The sequence below is a fragment of the Vicia villosa genome, unplaced genomic scaffold (assembly GCF_029867415.1).
Source record: "Vicia villosa cultivar HV-30 ecotype Madison, WI unplaced genomic scaffold, Vvil1.0 ctg.000320F_1_1, whole genome shotgun sequence".
NCBI lineage: Eukaryota > Viridiplantae > Streptophyta > Magnoliopsida > Fabales > Fabaceae > Vicia > Vicia villosa.
In genome coordinates, this window is record NW_026705142.1 from 903,005 (window position 1) to 910,434 (window position 7,430).

Sequence of the window (7,430 nt, forward strand, 5' to 3'; positions counted from 1 at the left end):
TTTTGTGTAATTTAAAAAATAAATTCATACGAAAATTTAGTTTAAATAATATTATTTAAAATATTTTATCATTTTATTAAATTTTTTTAGATATTAAAAATTCAAAAAAATCACTTACTTTCAAATAGTTTTTTATAAAAATTATTTTTAAAATAAAATTTAAAAAAAAATTGTGATTTCGACTATGTTTTAATTTTTAATAATATATATTTACATTATATAACATTAAATTTTAAATTTATAAAAAATTGAATATAAAAAAAACTTATAATATTTTAACAAACAGTTTTATAAAATCTATTTTTAAAAATACAAAGAAAAAAACTATTTTTTAAAACTAAAATAAACCATCAAGTTTAAAAGGAAAAAATTAAAAAAAAAATGTGATAGATATCATATATTAGTAATATGAGAAGAAAAGATAATATTTAAAGCTAAAAATGAAGTAATTTGTTAGTCAAAACCAGTTGCATTGACAATTTGAGACCACTAACCTTCTCCTTAGTCGAACTAAGGTAAGGCAAATATATATAAAAAGAAAAGTTGAATGCTAGTTAGTGAATTTTTTTTAAATCTATGAGGTATACGAAGACGTCGATTATTTGGATAATTAGTTAGTCAATACTAAAATTTGTAGGACATGTAAAAAAAATATCAACAAATTTATAGTAATACATTAATATAAATAAATATTGTCGTCAGAGGTCAAATTCTAGACAATCAATTTATATTCATTTAACCCAACTAGTACATATCAGTTGAACTTGTGTTAGAAGAAAAAAAATTAGCAGAATGAATAAACCATTATCATCAACATCCAAGAGATCGTGCCAACATAGATCAAACAGCCTTCCACTGATGTTGGCAATTTTTGCACTCCTAACTCCTATCAATGCTTCTAAAGACACGCCAATTGATCCAACTGAAGCCCTTGTGCTTATGACTATGTATTTTATTAAATAGTAGATCAATATTGGAATACATGACATCATATATTATCAACTCTCACAACAACTCGCGCACATTGTTAAACTCATGGTTCACAATAAGATTCAAGAAGAATCCATAGAGTTATATGACATAGAAGCCAATTTTTGTGACAACTGAGTCACCTCCATAATGCAAGGGATTCAAAGGAGCCAATGTCAAGCAGGATTTGTAACTCAAATTCATAGGATTGTTGTAACGGCAGGACCATCGTAGACCTAACCAAATCTTTTATCGCATATACCTTTTATTCCTTATATTTTTCACCCTAATACTCAATTAGAGAACATACATATGCCAGAGGGTCTCCTAAAATGTCAAGAAAAATATGCATGCCATAAGTTTCTTCTTTTTCCAATGTTATGCAGGCAAACAACACGGCGTATACTAGAGGATAAACCTTTAGCTCATAGAAGGAACATAAAATCTAGTTATGGATAACTCGACTCAGTATCCATGAGGTTACTTCCATCCAATATCAAATAATCTCACAGCATACCTGCCAAGATATAATGTATCAATACCAACTCCAACGAGCTCAGCCATGCCAAGACCTCTTTGTGGTATGTTAGTTAACATCCATGAATTATGAATCTTCTTTACCAATATAACACACCAATGGCACCAAGAACTTGTGTGAGAAACAATGTTGAAATGAACTAAGAGCATCAATGGGGTAATACTTTATCTCATGCTCAATTTAAGCAAGGCTTTGAGAATCCCTCAGACAATATGTAGTGAAAGTAAGCTGCAGGAGCAGCAAGACCTCTTGGACAAGCATTTATGAATCCCAACCTCATAACCATTAGAATCAAGAGGTATTTCGGATAGTTGTTCTACTTATCTTTGAGAGAAACAACATTTATGTGGTATTCCCCTCTCTCCCACAAAACTTGGCACATAAGTCGAAAGACATGGAAAGTAGTTTCCATGACTGACTCTATTGGGCTTAACTTGAAGTTATGATTGTTAGCTTACTGAATTTGAAATAAATAATAGATGAGCTTATTCCTGACTTCATAGAAAGATTTGGAAAAGGGCGAGAATTATTTTGGCTAATTCCTTGATGGTTAGTATGTCTCAATGGTCATCATTAACATGCATCTTCATTTTGAGGGGGGAATGGTTATACCCACCTAACAACCAACAACATAGTCTTCTATAAATCTATTCAAAAGACTATCAAGTTTAAATTTGTTGATAAGGATGTTACTAAGATAGCAATTGACACACATCCTTTTCCAACAAGGTTCTAATTTTATGCAGAAGAAGAAAAAAACTAGTCCAACAAGTTTAGTGGCCTAAAGCCGATATAGCCAAATATTATCAAGGACTTGGGAAAATTGATAGAACTCCCGTGTTCAAAAGTTTAGATCCATGACTTATACAAATCCATGGTGATCTGAAGTCTAGGAAGCCTCTAAAGATTAGACAGCTTGCACAAGAGTATTTTAGTTAGTACATCGCAACCATGTACGTGTCCTAATACATTAAAAAACTTACTCAAGCTATCACTAGAGTCTCTAAAGATAACACACAAAGACAATAGTAAGCTGATAGCACAAAAAAATGAACACGAAAAATCCAAAGAACGAAGCTAATTTTGCGGCTAATTGCTAAATTATAAAGGGAGACAAAGGAATATCGACACCTAAGGTGTTAGGTACCCTCGACAAGGCATTTACTTTTGAACATAATGAGACACAATCTATGATTGAAGACAGATCAATGTATGAGGCGCATGATGTGGCAAATAAGAATGTGCGACAACCTGAAGAAAACAAGATGTCCAATGAAGATGTGCTTGATATCCTAGATCTCAGTCTCATATATCACAAACCGATATCCTAGTTCAACACTTCATGACCAAATGGGCCACACACATCAGATAAAAAACAGTTTCCACTTCCAAATGAACTGTCAGAATTATAAATTTAAGATTGTTAACATTCCGAGTTGGCATACCGCATACAATTTACATATCACCTCTCTGCTGGCTCGCCTTGCCAGTTTAGTAAATGTCTATAGACTTAACCCACCTGTCAATGGTTCGAATGCTGGGAAAATGATGATATTGATTGCCATACATACCAGCACTCCATCATAAAAACAAAACTGGAAGACTAAGAAGGCAACTATTCTATTCAGCAAACTATAATAATTTGACAGAGTAAAAGCCATAATTGCTTCCAAATTCTAATTGTTGGATCGGCGCAACTCTGGGCGAACAAAGCCTGCATCAGCTGGAACAGAAATGTCCACTGTAGGTCTCATTTCTGCACAAACTTCAATGGCACCATGCACTGGGTCTGATATGAAGTTGCTGATTAGATCCTGGTTAATAGATGCACCATTGTCCACTGCCATATGGGCCTGCTGAGTTAAGATGCAATCAAATCGTGGAGCACATTTCTTTGAACCCAACCTAGCCGTGGTTGAACAGTTATCAACCATGAAGGAAACACCTCGAGCATGCATGAAAGGATTCAAAGAATCAACAGACTCGATAACACTCTTGTTAATGATTTATGAGTACGTAGGAATGTCCTTTCCTTCTCAGGGGCTAGAGAACCTCAAAAGAAGCAAAGTATGGAGACGATGCAGGGAAGGCAAATGATAGCTTACTTGGTGAACTGCAAAACTAGAATTGATTCCGGGCCCGTTTATCTTTTTGCCTTGGACAATGGACATACAGTCTCCTCACAGAAGGACCCATCCTTTTGGGCACACGCCAATAACACTAATGTTCTTTGGAAAGTCAAGTCCCAAAGACTATAAATGCCCAAGAAGAAACCCATGGGACAGCCCAAGTATGCTGTTAGGCTTCATGTGGGAAAACATTTTTTCATAATTATCTGCCTGCCTAATAAATAAAAATATTAGACCTTTCCATATCAGAGACTAAAGAATTACTAGAAAACTGCAAAACCATTGGAAACATGACATATTTTGTCATTTCTATTGACAGAATTGATTCAAATCGCGTTTGTCCAAGGAATATGTTTGAATGTTATGGCAAACGAGTACCAACAATAACACATATGGGTAGTGGAAATGGTGGAGGACAAGACGATGATAATAGTGTTGGAAACAGCAGTTGTGGCTATATTGACAATAACATCTAAACTCTTAATCACGCAAGGAAACAACATCTGGATACTGATTATTTTTGTAGCTGAAATCAACCCAGAATATTTTCCAACATATGCATCCTATAATAATTTCGGGAAAACTTATGATTTTACCATGCACATCAATATATTTATAGTCCAAAAAAATGCATTATTGTTATTAATGAAAAATCACATAACTATCATCACAAAGTTTGGTATTAGATCAGATAAACCAATGATTGAAAGTTTTAACAACACAAACAACAAAAGATGAATCAGAATATAAATATAAACTTACTGAACGACTATACGAATTAAGTTAAGTTTGTATATTCCAGGATTGATTAACCTGTGCAGAATCAGAAATCAACAGCAACACAAGATCCCTAGTTTCCTACATGTCACCTAGAGTCCCATTTTCTTCAGAAAACCCAGAATCCAGCTTCAGCAAAGGAACTCAGAACCTTTCCTCAGTCCAACCTGCATTTTTATATTAAAAAAAAAAAAGACATACATGTTTCAACACCATGCAACTGATAAACAATTAGAGCATATATACACATACTACAAAAGACAGATCTCGATTCCTGCTCTAACAGAAGCATGCATTTACAGTAAACAATCTCAGACGTTAATTCAATATCAAACGCCATAGATTACACGCACACCCACACACACAAAAATGTAAAACGATGTATGCCACTGATTTAAATTGTGTGACTCATTAACAAAGCGGAATCCATTTCCATAAAAGACAGTGACACTGAATCAAACAAGCAAACTAGAACCAGAATCACATACCTCAACAACAATATCAGACTTTGCTTCAACAAGTGAGTCCCTTAGATTTTGAGCCTGAGCAGGTCCCTCGTAAATAGAATGCCAACTTAACAATCATATCAAAGAAGGATTGTTTTACCAACACAATAAAATGTTAACATCAAGTAATAGTAAGCATTCAAATTAAGCATTCAGAGCAATGAAATAAACCACATGTGATCCCCAACCGATAACACCGATTTGCTTAATCCCGTTGAAAGCATTCGACAACAAATGGAACTAATCCCTGCCACCTCTCACGATATACTGCAAATTTTACTAACCCAAAAGTTTATTTCACATTCTGAAAACTATGTTTTAAAACAATTTTCAATTTTATAGTTTATAAATCTAAAAAATTAACAGGTTATAGGTATTTTGAATTTTAGTTATACGTTTTGCTTCTAAAAAGAGTTTAGAAAAAACTCCTCTTGATAGTAATTATTTCCTCTCTCATAAAATAATAAGTCTGTTTTTTTTTTTAAACCTTGGTCAACTGATTTTGAAATTATGGAGGAAGCAGCATTTCAAAAATTGCAAGTGCAGTTGGAAAAACTCATCATTCACAACTGATGAATGTACCGCGAAGAAGCTGTGTATCTCGCATGCGCGTGTGTTAGTGGAAGTGGACATAACACAAAAATTTAGAGAAATGGTTAATATACAGGATCATAAGGGGAAAGTTTTGAATTAGAGGATAGAATATGAATGGAGACCTAATGCTTGAAAATTGGACATGACTGTGCTAATAAACCACATCATACCAAACCAATAGCAAAGATCTAGAAAAAAAGAACCAAATTACAGAAGAGGAGGGGATCAAAGTGGATGAGCAGCATACCAAAAAAGAAATGTTGAGAATGGGGTACAACCTGAAGACATATGGACAGTGGTGTCTTCTAGTAGAGCTGATAGGGAAAAAAACCTATTCCCACCCGAAGATGTAACCCAACAAGAAGTAACCCAACTATGATGTTTCAAAACCCTTTCAAACCTCTTAGGCTATGTTTGGGAGTTTGGAGGGGAAAGAATGGGAGAGCTTTGGAAAATAAGAAGAATAGAGTGAAAAGGATAAAAAGATTTTGGGTAGGAGGGTTTTGGAGGGTTTGAGTTTATTCATAACACCAAAAATCCCATAAAATAGAAGAACTCAAAAATTGTATTGAAGGAGGGTTTTGGAGAGTTTTGAAGGGGTTACATAAATTTTTCAAATATTTTTAGGTTGTTATAGTATTCTAAAAACTAAAAATTTAGTAATGATAATGACTATTTTATCATTCTAAACAAAATCATTTTTTCAAAAAATGTCAAATATTTTTCGATATTTTTTCAAAATTTCATTTTTGGAAGCCTTCCCCTCTCCTTCAAACTCCCAAACATAACCTTAGGATCGGAGAAGGTCCTACAGGGGAGTGTAGCAATGCCTAATGATAGTCACTTGGAACATTAGGGGTCTGGATAAAGAGGCACGACATAGAAAGATTGGATCCCATCTCTCTTAGTTTAATGTGCCTATCATTGCTTTATTGGAAACTAGAGTCAAGAAACCCAATGCTGACAAAATAAGGAAGAAGTTTGGGAATAAATGGAAATATAGTGACAACTACACTCATCATGCCAATGGTAGGATTTGGCTTATGTAGAAACTCAGCGAGGTGGATATCAAGGTAATTGGCTATGTTGAGCAATTCATGTAGGCTGAGATTTATGGACTTGACAAGAAACTCTTATAGAATATCACTATCATTTATGCTTTTAACCAACTTGAGAAACAAAGGCAACTCTAGAAAACAATAAATACCTGGGGGAGCAGGATAAATACCCCTTGGATTGTGATGGGGGACTTTAATAACGTGATAACTGGACAAGACAAAATAGGTAGGCAAAATGTGCATGAAGCTGAGTATAGTGATCTGGTGGAAATGATGCAAAAGACTGGTCTATTTGAAGCTAACACCAAAAGGTGCCATTTCACCTGGTCAAATAAACACACAATTGGGGTGATCTACTTGAGAATAGATCATATGTTAGGGAATGTTGAGTGGTTCTAGAAGAATCAAAATGCCATAGTCAGAGTACTGGACCCTAGTATTTCTGACTACAGATGGCAAAAAAATCTGTACCCACTGATAATATTTGTCACAGGTACGAGGCAGATAGTTTAATAGATATGTACGGATAAAATAAGTGGATATTTAAATACTCGTTTTTAAATGGATATGTATACGGATTTGATGATATGTATCTACGGATATCCGTAACCGTTAATAAATTATAAAATTATTTAAATATGATTAGTTTAAATCATTTAAAGAAGGAAATTAAACTTGTAATGAAAGAAATTAATGTGACAATTTTTTGTTTGTTAAAGTAAGAGCAAATTGTATGGAACTTATGACATAATAATTTTTTGTGTCTTTAAAAGAAGCTGAACATTTATTTTTCAAAAAAAAAAATTAAAAATATTATCCATAGATATTTGTAAATATCTATTTTAAAATCCATGGATTA